Source organism: Sycon ciliatum, chromosome 13 (assembly GCF_964019385.1).
Source record: "Sycon ciliatum chromosome 13, ocSycCili1.1, whole genome shotgun sequence".
Lineage (NCBI taxonomy): Eukaryota > Metazoa > Porifera > Calcarea > Leucosolenida > Sycettidae > Sycon > Sycon ciliatum.
This window is the reverse complement of record NC_088655.1, coordinates 15737450-15757696: the sequence shown is the minus strand read 5'-3', so window position 1 is coordinate 15757696 and position 20247 is coordinate 15737450. Positions and strand designations below refer to the sequence as shown.

The following is a 20247-nucleotide window of genomic DNA, read 5'->3' as shown; positions in this document are numbered from 1 at the left end:
ATGAAAGCAGAAAGCAGAGAACGAGAAAAGTTCAGCACAGTTCCAATCTGACGAGTCAGATACACTGACACTCTCTTTCGTTCGACGCCGGCAGTGGTGGTGAGGCCTGAGCAGCTCGTCTGACCGTGGGTCGTACCGGGAAGGAGGGGGGGGGGGGGGTGGTGGTAGCTTAGGAGATAAGGGATGGGGCCAGCACGATCATAGTATGCAATGCATATGCAGAAGTAATATGTAAATCTTGAACAATGGATTGCGGAACGACTCCACACTGGATGCAGCTGCGAATGTGTCGATCATTCCCTCCGTAATCTTCAGCCATTCTTTGTTATTCTAGCTGCTTACTGCAATATTTCAAAGGTATTCAAGCTGCCCACTCACTTTTAGAATGCTAAATATTCATTGCACACATACATCGTATACATGCACACATAGTGTAGATGGGTAGATATTATAGGGATGAACAATCACCCATTTCTTCTTATCGAGTACCGTTTATTATAAACGATCGAGTTATCATAACACGAGTATGCTGGATATGTAGGACGTATCAAAATGATACTGCACTGGTCTCCGGAACATGAAAATTGTGCATGAATGACTTGTGTATGCAGTAAAATACAGTATACGCTCGTACATGTGCATCTATGTCACAAATGCTGTGGAATAACACATCTCGGAAGTACTGTGACATCTCGTCTACAACTAGAAGTACTGTGACACAGTTCTAGACTCCCAGTCACAATCAAATCCTGCACAGCCAGTTTGTTTTAACAGGGGGGGGGGGGGGGGGGGGGGGGGTACACACCATATCCCAAAAGTGCGAAGGTGACAAGAAAAAGGTGTGCATTTTGTCACCTTGGATGACACGTGCTGGAGTTGACTTTGCAAACAGAGCGACTTAGCTAGTACTATGCACATGTACAAGTAGTGCACACTCGATAGCAGCATAATGAGTAGCGATCACAGAGATAACGAGTAAGTTTCGAGTAATCGGTGTAATCGTTTCATCCCTAGTAGATAAACCTTGTTTTGGTTTATGTAGTGTTCATAGTTTGACAGCATGAAACGAGGCAGAGGACACCGTGTTCGGAAACAGCGACCTTGCGACTCAACAGACTGAGGCTCTACCAACCGTGTGGATGGTTGCAGAAAGGTCACTGTTTCCGAAGACGGTGTCCTCCACCTTGTTTCATGCTGCTGTAAAACTATGAACACTATTTACATACATGGAGTTGATTGTTCCAACTAGGAACACACGCTTCTTGCCGAACTTGACACTTGACTGACTCATGAATGCCATCCGGAGCACACGAGGAGCATGTAGCACCTTCCACTCGGCAAACCTGCAAGAAAGCACCACTCCCTGCTCAATACACCGTGTTTCGGGGAATTCACCCCTCATCAGTTGAGCTTGAGTAGGCTGAGGAAGATTGTGCCTGAAAAGCACCACTTATATACTGCTCTCCAGAAGAAGCATGTGTTCCTACTTGAAGTAGTTGGAACAATCACCTTCATGACTATTACCGCCGAAGACGCAACTTCTAAGTTCGTACTATTTACATACATTGCACCAATTTAGAGTGCATCTTGTGTATTGGTGTAAAGACCCGGTTTAAATCGGAATGTTGGACTTTTTCTTGGCTGAGGTCCTTCTCTAGATGTGTTTTCAACAAATTTCCAACAAAAGGCATACTGAAAATTTTGACCCTAAGGCCTGTTTTTGCTGGTTGAGGCCCATGCAGTGGAAGCATTTCATGAAAAGATATGCATATATATTGACAGCCTTTGATGGCTGTGCACATTTTGTAGCAGTCTAGGGAACGTGAAGTAGAGTGACAGGTGTTTTCAACTGTGTTAGCAGAGATTTTACCAGTTTTAGCAGGTCAATATCAGATAGGGCACTCATGGAGTGATTGGCAATGGTTATCAACAGACGTGGTGCTCATAATCATCCCGCCACTTTTCTCATTGCCTTCAGGGGCGTCGCACATGCTACGGTCACTACGGTATCGACCGTACCACAGTTTGTCCCCAGGTATACCGGTACCCCTCAAATCAGTCCAAAGCACTGATTTGGACTCTAAATTTAGAAAAAGGTTCTGCGCAGCCACCACTCCCAACACCAGTATACTGTACCTTAGATGGCTGACCGTACTACCCTAGATTACTTCCGACGGCCCTGGCCTCCCTGGAATGACCATGTGGTGGTTGCATGAGCCTAAGTCACTTCCCAGAGCGGAATTTATAAATTTTATTTTGTCCACTCCAAGGGCAAAGCAATCAGCTAGAAACTGAGGGAGAGCATTGTTGACAGACCAAGCTTTGGTTTGCGGCCACTCGCTTCGCTACACTGGCAGCTAAGGTCGACGTCTTGATCAGAGTTTGAGGCAGACCCTTCAGCACTCAACAAGACGCTGAACAAGACAAGCGTTCAAATTCAGGTCTTGAAATTTCGTTTTCAAGCAATTTGTGGGCACAAGTTATGCGATCGAGTCCACCAACTAAACCAGATTTTGAACATTCAGATGTGCACAATCTAACACAAAACTGACAGGGAGTACTTGGTTAGCGCTATCGAGCAGTTCTGAAGCCGATTTTCATGCCGTGTAATGTCTCAGCACTCCCTGTCAGTTTTGTGCTAGATTGTACACGTCTGACTGTGCAAAATCTGTTTTAGTTGTTGGACTCGATCGCATAATGGTGCCCACAATTTCCCATGTTCCAATTTTTCCTTGGCTCACCATCTGAGTTCTTTAAAGTGTGTTCTGTTTGCGCCTATATTTGCATCACACCATCCAACTCACACAATCATGCACATATCCCACTATTCGCCCATATCACTCACTCGAGCCATGAGCCAAGCTAGCTGTAGCCTGCAGCGGTGTTATTCGACAGGGGCTCTCTCAGTCGAATCCAGTGACTACGGATTTCCCATATTGGGCAAAGTGGACGAGGTCACCTTTAAGGAAGCTGGATTCGTTACGACCTGATCCGTCGGATGCTATGGGGCTACACTCTGGGCAACGGCTCAGTGATGTGACCAAACATGTTTTTCTAAGCTGGGAAACGTTGCATCTTACCAAGACAGTATTAATCCATCTAGCTCCAATTAAGCTCGATTCATTACTACCTGGTCCGTTGGATGCTATGGGAAACTCAGAGTTACGGCAGAGACGCTTTTCATTCCTTCTTTCAAATGTGTATTTTACTTGAATGTACCTTTCTGGAGAAAATTGATTATGACAAATTTCAAGGGATAAAAATGCCGATCACATAGGCTGCAGAGAATATAGCAAGCAGAATTTAAAAATAACTTAAAATAGAGCAACAGTTATAAGGTGGGTATTGGTGGGGTAGAAATGACCTGGGAGTAAAACTGTGAAAGCCAGGAACTCTACTTTCACTAAGGCAACACTCAAAGCACGACAAATGCGAGAAACATTTTGGGAGCAAAAAAACTAGGTGTGAAACGAGTGCCAAAATTGGGGACTCGAGTACTCTTTGAAAAAACGAGCGAGTATTCGAGCGAGTACGAGTATGTTACTGACAAAATAATACAATGCACTGCACACGCTCTCGCACCACCGAACGTAGTACACCCGATACACATGTAGTCTTGCATGCAGCCTAGTGCAGGAAATAGACTGAACTACTCTCTTTTGCTGGTAAGGGACAAGCAATAATTTCGCGCTTGCATGGACTATCAGTCCCAGTCAGAGTAGCAGAAATGCTTGATGTACATGCATACAATACACTGTACATAGGATACTTCGAGTATTTTGCGAAATGAGTACTCGTTCCTTTCAAATTTTCGAGCGAGAGCTCGAATTCGATATACTCGTTTCACCCCTAAAAAAACGCGGGATGTGAGTTGCAACTCTTGATGTGATTTTGGAACTGCGTCCATTAGCTCAGTGAATCTGTGTGGTTTATAGGTATAGTCAAGCTGCTAGCTAGCATTTGCTTGTGTGGCGCTAACAGGCACTGCAATGATATCTTGTTTATCTGCGGATGAGGCTTTATGAGAAAAAAACTTATCATTTGTGCGTAATGTACTGTTCTGCTTTATTTCGTGTGGATTTGCTTTGCTACAGGCTGCTGAACACCCGTACTTTCTTGATCACGGAAGGGTATGTTACAGTCAAGCTCTATATGTCATGCCCACATTTCAATAATAGATTAAGAAAGTAGCAGTGGTGAGGCTTCCTGCAGCTTCATTCATAGGAAAAAAGGTTTCAGAGCAGACCCCGATGAGGGCAATTTTGCCGCAACGTTGTAATAATTGATTGAGAAACCAGGTTCGAGTTTGCAGAGTGAATTGGTAGAGAGCGGGTCTGCTCTGATACCTTTTTTCCTATAGATTGAGAAAGTGTCAGGAGTTCGGCGTTCAACTACTCCCTAACGGCTCCCTTCCCCTTGCCATCCTATCAAAAATAGAAAAGCGCTGTTCACGCACATAGCAAACCTTAAAACCTACCATATTCGAACCAGTTAGTGATTATTCAGCACCACTGGCATGGGAACAATGGGGAATAATAAGAGAGGTTGTTCCGAACAAACATTCCGTAATGTTTCGTCAGCAAACTGTGGCACCACAAAAGTTACACAAACCTTTGTTTATCCCTATGTACTCTCGTACACTAAGCGCTTGCATGCCTGACTATCGAGACCTGCCGTACTCATGCACTGGATTAGAAGCTGGGGTTCTATATTTTCAGTGCCAATTTTGAAGTGGCCACTATTCAAGAGGGGCTTCTATTCAAGAAAGGCTTTTTATTATTTCAATCAATGCCAGTATGACAATTGAATCCCTGAAACTTTCCTATTCAAAACAACTCAGCCCCTATTTAGTTTGCACGCACTACGTCGACCTGGACATGTACTGATATGTGCATGAATGTACAAGCAGGAAATGTTTTCTACGCCCTTTACCTTACCATACATGGCATCACCTGTTCACCCCATGCTTCGCGAAGAGTAGTGTGGGCTTCTGTTCGAGAGGGACTTGTATTTTTGAAATGACTGATGCAGGGGCTAGTATGCAAGAAGGATGTTATTCGACAGGGTCTTCTAATCCAGTCAGTACTGGTTTTCCCATACTGGGCAAAACTTTTGAGCTCACCTCGTAAGGAAGCTTGATTCGTTACTACCTGATCCGTTGGATGCTACGGGGCTACACTCTGGGCAACGGTTCAGTGATGTGACCATGCATTTTTTTTTCTAAGCTGGGAAACGTTGCATCTTACCAAGACAGTATTAATCCATCTAGCTCCAATTAACAAGAGTAACGAATGGTCCTGGGCTAGCTGTCTCCCTTCAGAATCAGAACACCCGTCCTGGAACGGATACCGAAGGAAGGGAGAAACAAGAGCCACATAGCATGCCAGAATGGAAAGGGACATATGGACACGCGTTAAAGAGGAAGAATACCATAAAATCACATTTTCACCAGTTGTAGTCTTCGCGGTGCTGAGTCGAATGGTCGTGGTCCGAGTTGTAGTCTTCTGGACGCTGAGTCGACTGGTTTTGGTTTGAAAAGGCTGCGGAGCAGCGTTCTACCCGTATTCCTAATCGAACACGGGTGGGTAAGAGGTAACGTGCTCATGCGTACACTAGACACCTGGTCACCGTGCCTGCAGGCTATAACTTTTAAGGCGTTCCTGTCACTTTAGTTGAACCTTTGAGCCTTGGAGTTGAACCTTGGTGTGAAAGCGTTCAATTGGTTAAAGTGGAAGCAACATTCCTGCCACCTTAGGCATTAGTTACCCTTCATAGATAAGGAGCTGGCCATAGTGAAGGATGCCACCGGCCATGGAGCTGACCGCTTGCGTAAGGAGATAATCCAGGTGTTCCAAACACACGGCCTGAAGATTACGATACACGCTAACAGAAAAGTCGTCGATTACCTCGACATATCAATGGACCTCAACACCGGTACCTTTCAACCGTACAGAAAACCAAATAGCACTCCAGTATATTATGTTGATGTCAGCTTCTGCCACCCGCCACAAGTATTGAAGCAGGTCCAAACTGGTGTTAACAACATAGAAGATAGAAAACCAGCTAGATTATTGCTCTAACGCTGGTCTTCATACACATAGCAAGGCTAAAGGAATCATCAGTTCTCTTCTGCGGTTGTGGTATTGATCCATAATTGTGGTGTTGTTGAGCCCTCTAGGCAACCTGGGAGTGCTCGCTATTATTTCTCAATTTTCCATTCATTGCCCAGTGCAATAATGTGCACCCGTAGACAACACGCAACAGCAAACTGTAAACCATCGCGGCTGGCAATGTTCACATTTTACATTTGTTGCAGTGTGCTCAAAACAAAAACAAAGCAAGAAATGGCCGCAAAAGTGGGGCGGTCTCAGCCGCCCCAGCCGCGCCGGCTCTGATGGCCTTGTTATTGATGCAGTCCATGAGTGTGACACGGACAACATCTGTTGCCAGGAGTCACCAAGCTATGCACATGTACTTCAATGTTTCGCCTATGTAATAGCACTTCCTACTTTGAAGGACGTTGGTGTCTTTAGAGCCAATTTACTTGCTGGTCAAGCGGTTGTTAGAGGCAGCAACAACCAAGAGTAGAGGTAAAAGACCCACAAAATCTTTTAAAAATTACACAATGCTAAGAAATAACCCAAGTGTTTGCCCTGATTTTCAGCTATTGCATTCTTCTGTTGGAATTCTCTATCTTCTTTCTCCAGTATCATGACCATCTGACATATGACATTCCTGAGGTAAGTATTAGTTTAATTCCCGTAGCTATGCAGAAGACGTTACTTCAGTAACGTCTGGCGCTAGCCAGGGTCCACACAGCTTTAATTTGGTATTTGTTTGTTTGTGTGTTTGTTTGTTTGTTTGTGTCACGCCTGGCGCTATCCCGTATCTGTCCCGTATCTGTCCCGTATCTGTGACTACAAAGGCTCTACAGGATTGTACATAACAGCTGTCCACAATATTTGGCAGCTCCTGTATCTGTCCCGTACCGTACCAATATTCGTCGTATTATGTATACGACTCCCTGATGTAGAGGGAGATTTGGAAAGAAATAGGGAGACGAGGAGGAAATTAAATTAGAATAGACGCCGAATAGGTGATAGGATGCGTCAGCATAAACAGCGTCAGCATAAACATACATGTACTTTGGAAGAGAGATCGCGTCGTCTCCAAAATAAGCGTGAACGAGCGATTCAGCGCCGGTCACAGGAAACGTCGGAAGAGAGATCCCGTCGACTCCAGAACGCCCGTGATCGGCAGAGTCCGCCGGTCCCAGGCAACGTCAGGACAGACATCCCGTTGAGTCCAGAACGCTCGTGATCGGCAGAGTCTAAGCCGGTCCCAGGAAACGTCAGGACAGACATCCTGTGGAGTCCAGAACGCCCGTGATCGGCAGAGTCAGCGCCGGTCCCAGTGAACGTCAGGACAGACATCCCGTCGACGCGCAGAAAAACTAAATCTGCAGCCTCTTTTGCCGTCGGACAGGATACGTATTATAGGAGACTGTAAAGTTATGTAATGTCCAAATTTCCACGTGAGCAGCAGGTCACTCGCGTTGATTTTTCGAATTGCGAGCCAAATAACGCGAGCTGAACTTTCGCGTCGCAGACATCCCGTCGACGCGAAGAAAAACTAAATCTGCAGACTCTTTTGCCGTCGGACAGGATACGTATTTTAGGAGACTGCTAAGTTATGTAATGTGCTCCACAGGCAACCATGCATTCGGCGTCGTCATTGGCTCAACAGGTCAATGTACATGTATTACTACAAAAAGGCCAGAAAATCCGATTACTGGATTAAAATCAACTAATTTTCGCTGGCGATTTAATTTCGCTGATTTCGCCGCTTGGTACCAACCGGCCAAAGTAAATCACAGGCCAAAGTTTGTCATATAGGAAATTGATGCATTATTGAGCAATGGATGCATGTGAGAGCAAAAATACCGATCGATTTCAAATTTGACGTGAAATTGCGCGTCACGTTGGAAATAACGTGCATCTTAACCTCTCTAATAGAGAGGTTTCTATTTCTCATCAGCCAAAATTTGTTGATTTACAGTATAAGGAGATAAAAAGAAAAGAAGGAGCAAACCAAAAGAAGATGATTATTAGAGAAATAACAATCCGCAATAAATTCTGCAAATACTTTTGCCTCAGTTCTTATTACATGTACGATGAGCTAGGCAAAAAAGCATAAAAGCATAGCGTAGGGCCCTGAGCTTCCAAGCTCTCTCGTTTGCCAATACTACTACAGGTCCTCCCTCGTTATAACGAGTCTGGTTAGTACATAAACCCCGTTAGTAAATAAAAATCTGAAATCCCCTGGTGAAACATGGTCTATACAGCGGTTTACAGATCCGGTTACAACATAATCCGTTACTACATAAATCCGTTATAACGACCCTTTGCTCAGGTCCCCGGAGTGCCAAACCCTCAGTATAAGATAATATTGACCATGCAGGTCCACGGCCAAAACACGTAGGATAACACAGGAAGACACAACGTATCATCTCTACGTATTCGTAGATATGGACGATCTTTTGCATCCAATGAAGAGTTACGTTGGAAATTTTCGAATATCTTATAACGAGTTGAAGCGTCGAAAATTTATGTTATGTCGAGGGTAGCCCAGGTAAGCACAAATTAGTGCCTATTTCACCTTTAGCTGCAAGTTCTGTTACAAGTCTCGTTTTTCATGGCCCAGATATTATCTACTAACGAGGGAGGACCCGTATCACATTGTAGGTAGATTTAGTTTCAAGTGTATCCATCTGACCTACCCTATTATCTCTAATATAAGCACAGTCTCCAATAATAGCACGTCTCCAATAATAGAACACCTTGGGGCGGCATTCAAAAAAATAAAGTGCTCAGTCTCCAATATAAGCACACTGTGTAAATTCATTATCTGTACCGGCGAAAAAAACCCTGAGATGTGTGTGTCTGACATGAATTTGGCATGGCAACATGCCTCTGAAATGAGGTTGAAATAATGGAACAGTCTCCAATAAAGGAATGTCTCCATTAATAGCACGGGGCGGAGGTACATTGAAAAAATAAAGGACCGTGCTTAAATTAGAGATAATACGGTAGATATTTGGTCAAAATGAGCATGATGTATCTTTTTTAGCCCTTCAAAGTTCTGGAAATCTGTTCGTGGATGGTGGGAGTGTTTTAAAGCCAGGTATTTGGGCGTTTACTTGTAGGGCCACATAAGGTTTGGCAACACCAATTACTGACTTTTCAGTTTGAGCACTCTGGCAAGGTATGTTCGGGCCTGGTTTAAATCTGGCTTTGGAAAATTTATTTTCATTGCTATCAGGTTCGGCCTCATTTTCTCTGTGCTGCGCTGAGGAGTTCACGAAGAACGAAACAGCATGCTGTCCGCAGATTGAGCAACACCAAGTATAATTATTATACTTCGCATCTGTACATTCTAGCTTTGCCTAAACTAGGTACACAAGGTTACCTAGACAACAAGGGCAACAACACAGAGAATAAATAATTCAAACACACAACTGTAGGGTTAGTTGGCCAAAGCCAGATGTCAACCAGATAGCAAGTCAGAACTAAAAACAAAAACATCGAGAACGTAATTTCTCAAACGAAAAGTGTTACGCACGCGCATTCCCGAAATATTCGATGTGAAGAACTTGGGACCGTCAGATTATTTTTAGACCTGGACTGATTCAGCGAGAAAATTTACTCGTGCTTGAAAGCAATAGGAAACGCGAGGCATAATATCCCAGTTGTGATGCATAGCAATGCACATAATAGCAAAGTTGGAAAACGCAACACCAAGATCCACCAAGATGAAGGGTGTGTGTGTGGGGGGGGGGGGGGGTGCAGGCACACTGGTGACACCCAAAAACTGACTGAGGAAGAAAGACGAAACGACACCGGTTGCTATATTGTTGGACATTCTGGAGCCTCAATCCTCCCAAACGCAACGCAATGGACGACGGGAACGAGTGGGAGGAAACATATATTATGGTAGACGCAACGCAACGCAACAACTACATTATGAGAGAGAGCTCAACTGAGGAGAGCGATTATTTGAAGAGAGAGTCAGAGAGAGAGGCAACGCAATATAAAGGGCCTGGGTAGCTATGTCAAACATGGGTGCGCAAGTAGCTACCCAGGCCAACGGAATGAAAGGTGAGAATGACGTAGTACGGGTGCATGCAGGCCAGCAAGGGGAAATGGTATACTGTACGGGCGGTGGTACCTAACATACCTTCCCTGCGTAAAAAAAGAACCGCGGCCTCGCGGGAAATATCAAGACGATGAGAAAAATAGAGAAAAAATGACTGAGGAAGTAGAGAAAAAAACACACACACACACAACGCACGGATCTCACAAAAGTGCTATACCACATATTACATGCACTACAGTTTGTAGGTTCCTTCTTTGATGAGGAACACAATTACCTTCTGCTTTGCACGGCTTAAACAGCTTAGTTATACACTTTTGCAAAATAATGCAACCTAAATAATAGAGCGTGGCTCACCATGATCAGACCTCTAATATTGATGGCTGGAAACACGCGCGCACACACACTACAAAAAAATCACGAAATAAATAAACCGAAAATAAATTTGACGAAGTAAGACGCACGAAAGAAAAGAGAGAGAGAGAGAGAGAGAGAGAGAGAAATAATGAGAAATAGCTGACCTGCATGTCTTGCACGAGACGAGGTAGACATAGGCGAGACGAGGTTGACAGGGACGAGACAAGGTTGGCGTAGGAGAGACGAGGTTGACATGAACGAGATGAGGTTGAAGACGAGACGAGACTGACGACGAGTTCTGGAGCAGGGTCGTGGGTCCGAGCGAAAAGCCGGGCGCCAATGTTTGACATTCTGGAGCCTCAATCCTCCCAAACGCAACGTAACGGACGACGGGAACGAGTGGGGAGAAACATTTATTATGGTAGACGCAATGCAATGCAACAACTACATTATGAGAGAGAGCTCGACTGAAGAGAGCGATTATTTGAAGAGAGAGTCAGAGAGAGAGGCAACGCATTATAAAGGGCCTGGGTAGCTATGGCAAACATGAGTGCGAAAGTAGCTATCCAGGCCAACGGAACGAAAGGTGAGAATGACGTAGTACGGGTGCATGCAGGCCAGCTAGGGGAAAAGGGTATACTGTACGGGCGGAGGTACCTAACAATATTATGCCTCCCATATAATCATCATCCTAAACAACAAAGCTATGATTAATAAACATGATGGATGCCATGATGAACAAATGAAATAGAATGTGTAAAATAAGAATTCATAAACGTTTTTCCTCGATGGCGATCAGTGAATTTGCATCGAATTGTGATTGAGAGAATAATTAAATGAATATAATCATGTGTTCAACTGTGCTAGAATGTCCTGATTGAAAATTACAACAACTTTCCACTTACTCTTTTTTTACACTGTTCTCACAACCTTGCAGCTGTGTTGAAATTGTAATTTTCTGTAAGGTTCAATTAGGACATTGTAGCACAGATGAACACATGGAATTATTAGAATTTGAAACCTGAATACCGCCGCACATGCCCCTTCTGTTCATGTCTTGCCCTAGTAATGGTTCATGAATCCGTGTGGGCCAATTCCCTCTCCATTATTCTTCCTTACAGTAATTCCTTTCAGCTCTGTTTTACCTTTCCCTTTTCGTTTGTTCCTCTTGCTACTTTTTACTTGGTCCTGGTGAGGCGACAAACTGAAATAATAAAACCAATCACCATTTTTAAACTTCACTTCTCAACTCCAAACTCCAAAAACGGTCTCTTCAATGCGATTCATATAACTAATATCAAGATTTACATTACACCAAATTGTCAAGCCTGGCCCATCACCAGGGTACTGATGATGCTCTGATGATGCCCTGATGATGCCCTGATGATGCCCTGATGATGGGTCAGGCAAGAACACTTGGTGTAATGGAAATCTCAGTTTGAATTTAAATCGCAGTGAAGATACCGTTTTGGAATTGGAGTTGAGAAGTGGAGTTTCCTAAATGGGTAAGTGGCTGCGTTGGAGTTTGCGGACAATTGGAAAAGTTCATCACTAGAGGAAAAAACGTTTATGAATTCTCCTTTGAATGATATCCTATTTCATTTGTTCATGTTGGTATTATGTCAGCATCACTTGTTAAATTCATAGCTTTGTTGAAACTTCTTTCTCCGAAACGGCATCAAATGGCATCAACGGCATCCCAATGGAATTCCCTCAAATTGTATCGAAGATCGCTGGGATTTTATGGTGGAGAAGCCTGTAGCCTAATTAATTCACAACACGTGGGTGGCTAGGCACCCCCGAAAATGGGGAGATGCCTAGCTTTTAGAAACTCGGATGTTGAGCCATAAATAAATGTAGAATGGAAAAAGACATTATGGATACGAGTTCAGAGTAACTCTCCATCACTGTAACACGATACTTAATACAGTCAAAATAACCTTGAACCTTCCAAAATGGAAGGCTGTCGGTTAGCGCTACGGTGATGTGTTGAAGCTAGGTGTCAGGATGTCGAATGTCTCAGTACTCTGTCAGTTTTGTGCTTAGTTATTGCACTTTCTGACTGTATAAAGTATCATGTTACAGTGATGGAGAGTTACTCTTAACTCGTACCCATAATGACTTTTTCCTTTCTGCCTAGCTTTGAAAATTGTATTTTTACACGCTTGGAAAAAACGTGAGCCGTGATATTTCATCCGAGAGCATCCATAACTCCTCTCCAGGCCCTTGGATTGGGCTCGCGTTTCTTCAAGACGACGCATTTAGATGGCGCAAGCCGGACAAGCATTTCCAGGAAAACGAAAGAGAAATAGTCAATTCCTCAAAAAAAATGCATTCCTCTACACAGCAACGCAGTGTTTTTGTACATCTTATTAAGATGAAATCATTTCATAGGGAGTGATGTCATCCAACTACATTGTAGAACTAAATCTCGGGATATACGCTATTATTAGGTAACTCCCCTGCGTAAAAAAAGAACCGCGACCTTACGGAAAAGAAGAAAACGATGAAAATGTTGGAAAAATGACTTAGAAAGAGGAAAAAACAAGAAAACACCCCCCCCCCCCCCACACACACACACTCAACGCACACACACAACGCACACACACACACACCCACACACACACACACACAACGCATGGATCTCCCAAACGTTTTCTACTAGCATGCACTACCGTTATGAAGTTGATTTACTTCTAAACTCTTAGTTATACTCCTCACTCACAGTAACGTAACATTGCCAATGGCGGGCCAAACACCCCTTCACAAATAAATTGGCACAAACTAACTAAGAGTTGCCAGGAACATTACACACGTCTACGTACGTAACGTGATCGGTACTGGTGCCGCGCACCAGTTCTGCAATCTTGTTGGGATTTCAGTAAGCGCTTCTGTACCTAAGCTATGGTCGTGGGGTACATTTCCTTTTTTTCCTACTAATGTCTATTTTGCACCACGAGTCAAAGTCGTTAGTGAGCAAGATTCCCACGTTGTACTTTCCTGATGTGGAAAAGGAAATTCCTAATTTCCTGTAATATTACCTCCTTGAGATCTTATCTGCATTCTTACTACGCCATGTTTGTGTCCAGGGTGGATGCAAACTCTTTACAAATGTCCGAAGATTGACGTGGGGGGTTGTCGCTGGAACTGGTGGAACCGATGACGCTGGTCCAGTGGCTGGACATGGTGGACCAAGTGGACCTAATGATGCTGGTGGTGATGGACATCCAGAACGACAACCACTTCACATTTACGAGATGAAAGGGTGGGGTAACCATTGGAATCATGGTAAGTGGAGAGACCGACGCAGACGTCAATGGGCCGATGTGTTGCGGACACACATTGCCAAGGTCACACATGGTAATGAAGTTGTAACTGCTAGGTTTTATACCAATGAAGGAAAAGCCCGGTTCATAATTCATGACCAACAGTTATCAGGCCCGAGATCAGGCAGAGCTGAACTTGACGCCCACTCACTGTTATCCACAATGGATAGTGAGCTATACCGGCCCCTTGAAGATTCAAACACAAGAATCCCATATTGTTTTCATATACGAGACAATTTTAATGATAATCATGGAGTTGACGGAATTACTACTTTGACAATGAGATTGCAACCAAGATTTAATAACGCAAATGACACACCATTTGGAATCAATTTCATGAAGCGAGCCCTTGAGATGTAAGTCGTTAAATTAAATTATCCTTTATATGTGAGATGCAAATGTAAAAGGAAGGTATGTTTTCTCTGTACGGTCATGGGTGAACGTACCTAGTAATGGGTGGACACTCAGTGAAAAATCTTATTATGGAACAGAAAGTGGGGTGAAAATAAAAGAAAAACGGCACTAAATTAGGCAGTGGGAAAGTGTGTGTTACCTAAAGAGCACCAGATAGCAGCGTGAGTCAAAGGTGTTTGCGACGCTGGAAACGGAGCCTCTCTGTAAGTTTGTATCCTCGGTGATGATTTGGTGTGGAGAGCACTATATATGTAGTGCCCTACAGGCAAAATCTTAGCTCAACTGATGAGCGTTGAATGCCCCCGAAAACAATGCGTATTGAGCAGGGTGTGGTGCTTTACTTTATTTTTTTAATATCCTATTTCACCGTCCAATGGCAGAAGTTAATGCAAAGGAGGGGGCGTTAGCCAGCCATGGCAAGAGAAGGAGAAAGAAAGAAAGAAGAAGAAAAACATAATAATCGGAAGAAAAGAACGCATCATCAGCGGGGTGAAATTTATCACTTTGTTGACTATGGTCAATAGTGGCAAGATAAGCTAGCAAAAGAGGCAAGTGAGCCTTGGCATGACATTTAACATGGTCTTTGAACTGTCTAATATTGCATATTGTCTTCATTTCCATGGGCAGCTTGAGCCAATACAAATACGCAGAAAAGATAGGGGATTTGGCAAGCATAGTTGACAAAGCTCTGGGAAGTACTATGCCATTGCGAGTGTCCCGTGCGAAAGTAAACCAATTATACCTGCTGAGATGTTCAGCGACAATGTTCAGTTTAAAATACGATGGACCAGAACACATGACTGTCTCTGCAACAGGATAGAGTTTCTTGCAGGCTTGCCAAGTTCAATGGACTTCTCGTGTGCTCTGGATGGCAGTCATGTGTCAGTGAAGTGAGAATTAAAGTCGGCAGGAACAGCTCAAGCTACCACGTAGGGAGCGACACACTATTCCCCAAGTATCGCCGAAGTGGCTACATGCACAGCGCGGAACTTCTTCCTAGGAGGAGCGCCAACGTGGCCACCTTTTCTCATCCTTAAACTCGTCATTTCCGATTGCAGCACAAGCGCTTGTGCACAGCTGTACAGGGAGTCGTTTTTAATGATTATTTTTTGTCTCGGAACAATCAGACACTCTGTCCGTTGCACGGTTATTTCGCCCGCATAATGACCGAAAACAGTCAGAAAATGCCCAATGTCCGACAGTTATTTCATGTACTGTAACCCAAATGGAACAACGTGCTCTTTCTCTTTACACAAAAGAGGGTTATGAATACGTACACAAACTGCCTCAAGAACTTTCAACTACTGGACATGTTGCTGTCGTTGACTTCTATTTTACTTCACGAATTGTACCAGCATGATTGCCTTCTCACCGTCCCATAGGTCCGGTTCTTACAGAAACTTTCAGAAAGATGAAGGAAATCATTCGAGGAAATGCATAGAAATAAAGACATGCAAGCGGTATAATTATTAATATAGAAATGTCTGTTATGTGTGTATGCTGAAACTCAATTTGTGGGAATTATTTTAATTGGGATAACAAATAATAATTATGTGTTGGAAGCATTTCATGAAAAAGATAATTATGTGTGAACATTGACAGACTGACTTTGTTGCATGGGCACAATTTTTAGCAGTCTAGAGAAGATGAAGTACAGCGAGAGGTATCTAACTGTTGGCATAGTGTGTACAAGTTAAGTAGGTCAATATCATAATATAGGGCTGTCTTGAATTGATTGGCAGCAGTTATCGATCTTACATGAGCAGAGAGGGCATTCCATGCAAAACTGCCTTGAAACATCATACTCGATCGACCATCAGGCCCGCAAAGGAAAGCGACTTGGAGCAAGTTGGAAACTTGGCCCCTAGTGATGCGCTGACCATTGTGCACGGTGTTTGGAGCAGTCGTTGTGAAGAATTGCTGTAGGAGTGGGCTACAAGATCCATTGATACAGCAGTGTACAAAAAGTAGAACTTTCTGAGTGCGTGTGTGTGCCAGGCTGACAATACTAAAAAGTGCCAGGGTGCGGTGGGGGTGAGAAAGCCCTCTCGCAAGGTAGCACGAATGCCGCCTTTGAATATCTTCTCCAGACGTCTAGCTACTGGGCAGAAAGCCCAGGAACAAAGCTATTCGAACCCACGATTATCGCAATTGAGTCAATTCACAGTCTACAAAATTTGACTTTTGTTATATCTCTGCTCTCCTTTGGCCATTTCTCACAAACAACCACTCTCTTGAAAGCTAATTCTGGTAGCTACGCACTCGTAGAAACTACAACAGCAAGCGCAATTCGTGTGTGCCGCGCCGTGCCGTGATGAAGAAGACGTTTTCAAACTCAAACAAATATGCGCAGCGCGATCTGTCATGAGTGGTTCACTGATTTGTAAAATCGTGGCTCATAGAAACCAGACGAAGTTCTTATGAAAATACCTAAAACCCGAAGGATTTCCAGCCCCAAAACGCATAGGTAAGCAAGAAGATATCAGAGTTATTCTCAGCGTGACGGCGACTCAAAATGTTTGAATGCGCATTTTTGATCACGCACTGGCTTCGGGCTTCGTCGTGCGCCAATTATGCACCAAGCAGTGAAAGTGATCGTTGCAGTCAATAGTCGAGGTCTTTCTGAAGACATAGAGCCCTCTTTTGTAATAATCCGACAATATTTGAGCGTTGATAAATATGGTGGTAAAGACACACCTGGGAAAAAAAACACGCCTGCCCACACACCCTCTCTTGGCTGCAAAGTTCTGGCACAGAGCTCTCATTCTCACCACCACCCCCATCAGTTCGCGCCTGGCGCCTAGTCGTTGCATGGTTGGCGGTATCCGACATAGCAGGCTGGTACATCAAGTAGCGCATGGAACATAGAAGATGACACAGAAACGACATAACTCGGTTGCGACGTACGTAAAAAAAATCACGGTTCGCGTAAGACTCGGCCAAAGGCCCAGTTTTCCGCATCCGCAGGAGCGCCACCACCCTCTTGGATCAGGGCGCAGATGCAGCTCCTAAGCAGTGGGAGGTGAGTAGATCAGACCCACCACAAAGTGGTCAAAGGCAGAAAATCCCGTTCGCTGCATCCATTTTTCCCTCGTGCCAGGCCACGAGTTCCCAATCAACTGTGGGTCGCAGCACGGCTGGAAAAAATCCTTCCGCATCGAAGCAGGACTTGAACCTGGTACCCTCTGTTTCTCAATCTTCGTCTGAGACCATCCCACTATGCCTGCCTGCACTTAGTAACTAGATAACTATAATATTGGCAATTTGTTTCTTCTTCCGTACACCCGCTCACACTCACTCTCGCAAACCCACTCGCCCATAGTCTCACACACTTCTTACTACTTTGAAAATGTTCTCCCCTAAATCATTTTCCATTTATCCCATTTTGCAGGGTGGCCAGTGATAGTTCATTTGTCACGTTTGGCCAAGGCTGGTATGCGCCATCAATGCATTCGGAGAGGTAAGCAACTTCATACACATTAATTTACTGTTCAATTTGGTGGACTGTCAGCTCTACCTACAGTGAAACATGTGTAAGGTGACCACTGAAGGCAAGTGGTCACCGTGGTCACCATGACCAGATGGTCTTCTTATCCAGGTTCAGTGTGGGTCATGCGACTATACTCATGATGTGTGACATATCATTTTGATCAGTGTATCACACTGGACACACCTATGCCACTATGCACAACCCATGAGTCATGTGCCTGGGGGGGGGGGGGGCTCAGACCCGCCCAGTATCCTGCATGCACCATGTGCATCTACATTTCCTGAGCAGATTGTGTATACATCTTCCATGCATGGTGCACAGTGCAATGCGTGCATGTCAATGTACATGTAGCAGCGTGCAAAGCGGTGGCGGGTGGGTGGTCGTCGGCCGCGTTGAGCGAGTGGTCGCCTTGTCCCAGCTGTTTTGAATGTGAATGCGTCCGTGACAAGGAAAATTGGTCGCCATGGTCGAGTGGCCGCCGTACCCGAGTGGTCGACATTACAGGTTTCGGTGTGGTAACCTATAGGTGCTTTCACCTCTTTCAACACACAATTCTTTTTTCTGTCCATGTTAAATTTAATGTTAAATGGAAACCAGGAAAATGGTGGGGCACAATTTAATTTAACACTAGAAGCGCCAGGTGAGGTCAATTCACCCCAAACCCACTTGCAGAACAGGACAACTTAGAACATCTCAAATGCAAAAATGTCTTGTGACTTTCCCTAAATTTACCTACTTCCTCCGTTAAGCAAAACTGCGTTGCGTTTTTAGTGTTCTTGTCATGATATTTCTGTCGGCATTAGACATACATGTCAGTGATCTACCCCCTATATAGAGTAGCTGAGTTGTCGTCCATTGTTATGACAGGCTTTTGAACCTCAGAAAAGCGTGGAGTCCTTTGAAAAAATCGGCGAAGCAGAACCGTTTCTCGACAGGATGTCACCAGAACACAACCCCAGGCGCACGCATGACACTAAAGTGCGAAAATGAGAAACAGTTTGAAAGACCGTGTGGCTCGAAAAAGTGTCCAGGAGCCGGCCATGTCCGCGCTCAGGCACTGCTGTACTGGCACGAGTCGATGGTGCGCATCCGCACACAGCCAAAATCAATGCACTTGTGTTTCAAAAGCGTTCGACATTCAGGTTGTCGTTCAGTCGGTCCAAAATCCTGATCTCAACGTCGACGATTTGGCATTCTTCCACAGCCTGTAGACAGACGTGTCACTCGTGGCAAAGAAAACCAGAAAGGAGCTTCTGCAGGATGTGGAAACGTGCTGGCACGACACACCACTGCGAAAATGGCGAGCATTTGTTTGGGTCTGTATGGCTCCTTCCATGGCGGTCCGGAGAGTGGCCACAACTATCAGCGCCACCGTGGAGGTAGGCAAGGTCACAGTTCGAGCGAAAAACTTGGCGATCTCCACGATCAAAATAATCGTCTTTTGGAAACTTGTAAAGGCTGCAGAACAAAAGCTGGCAGCGCTGGCGGTGACAGTCAGCGAGGATGCAGACTCGATGTCATGAGGAGGGAGGGAGTCGTCATCAGATTCAGACGAAGAGTGAAGCTGGACTCCTTTGAAACGAGCTGTGTGACATCTGTAAATATATATCTTTCATATGCTGCCGTGTTTTCCACTTTGCAAAGCGTGTTCGTAGCCATAGAATGATTTGGACGGAACTGTAAAAACGCAACGAAGTTTTGCTTAACGGAGGAAGTAGTTTCGTGCACCAGCACATCTTCTCCAGGCGTCAGGGGCCACTCCGACTCGCCACACACAACAGCGCAATTGAACTAAAAGTTCTACATAATTTCTTGACAAGACGAAGACGGACAGACAAGAAGACCGGACACGACGAGGCAAAACTGATAACTGGAGAAAAGGACAAACATCGCGGCAGCATATATGAGCATGCACGCAAAATAATGTTGCACGAGCGACAGTGACGTACGCGTTCCATGGTGTATACATGTGCAGAAGACTGCACATGCAACCAAAACAATGCAACAAAGTCAAGACTAAACTACTACAAAATAAAACTAAGGAACAACATAAATAAGCCATGAAACGTCTTTCACTCTACTAGACCCGTTGCGCAACACCCAGTAACACAGGTAACAAAAGCCCAAGGGATGAATCCCATTCGTTTTGTGCTATGGTGCATGTATACCTAGAACCACTGACTGGGTTCAATTGACCCTGCACAGAGACGGTGCATATTGTCCAATTATGTTTGGAGTGCCTCGTGAGAAGTTGTCAGGAATCACCCAAGCAGCGGTCACTAAAGACTCTAGGGGTTGGAAAACCATCTAAAAGTGACTACAAAGACTATACAATAATCTATCTCATGAACTTATAGAAAAAAAAGACCAAGGGACTGCAAGTAATGCTATAATGTGCACTAACACCACCAGTTACTAAACGATCAGCTCATGCGATAACATTGCAAGCCACTGACCGAAGGTTGCTGACGCTCTACAAATAACTGGCTATCAGCTCTCGCACACCTT

The 20247-nt window shown here is 44.5% G+C and overlaps 2 long non-coding RNA genes across 2 annotated transcripts in view; both read left to right on the top strand.

Annotated features, from left to right (window-relative positions):
* LOC135829965 (uncharacterized) overlaps positions 1 to 13784 on the top strand; it is a 30831-nt gene extending 17047 nt beyond the window's left edge. The window contains exons 4-6 of the long non-coding RNA XR_010555956.1: positions 4095 to 4130; positions 6708 to 6740; positions 13599 to 13784. This is a non-coding gene — a long non-coding RNA (uncharacterized LOC135829965). The remainder of the gene's footprint in view (positions 1 to 4094; positions 4131 to 6707; positions 6741 to 13598) is intronic.
* A 3860-nt stretch (positions 13785 to 17644) lies between these two features.
* Positions 17645 to 20247, top strand: part of LOC135829964 (uncharacterized) — an 18744-nt gene continuing 16141 nt past the window's right edge. Inside the window, exon 1 of the long non-coding RNA XR_010555955.1 lies at positions 17645 to 17709. This is a non-coding gene — a long non-coding RNA (uncharacterized LOC135829964). The remainder of the gene's footprint in view (positions 17710 to 20247) is intronic.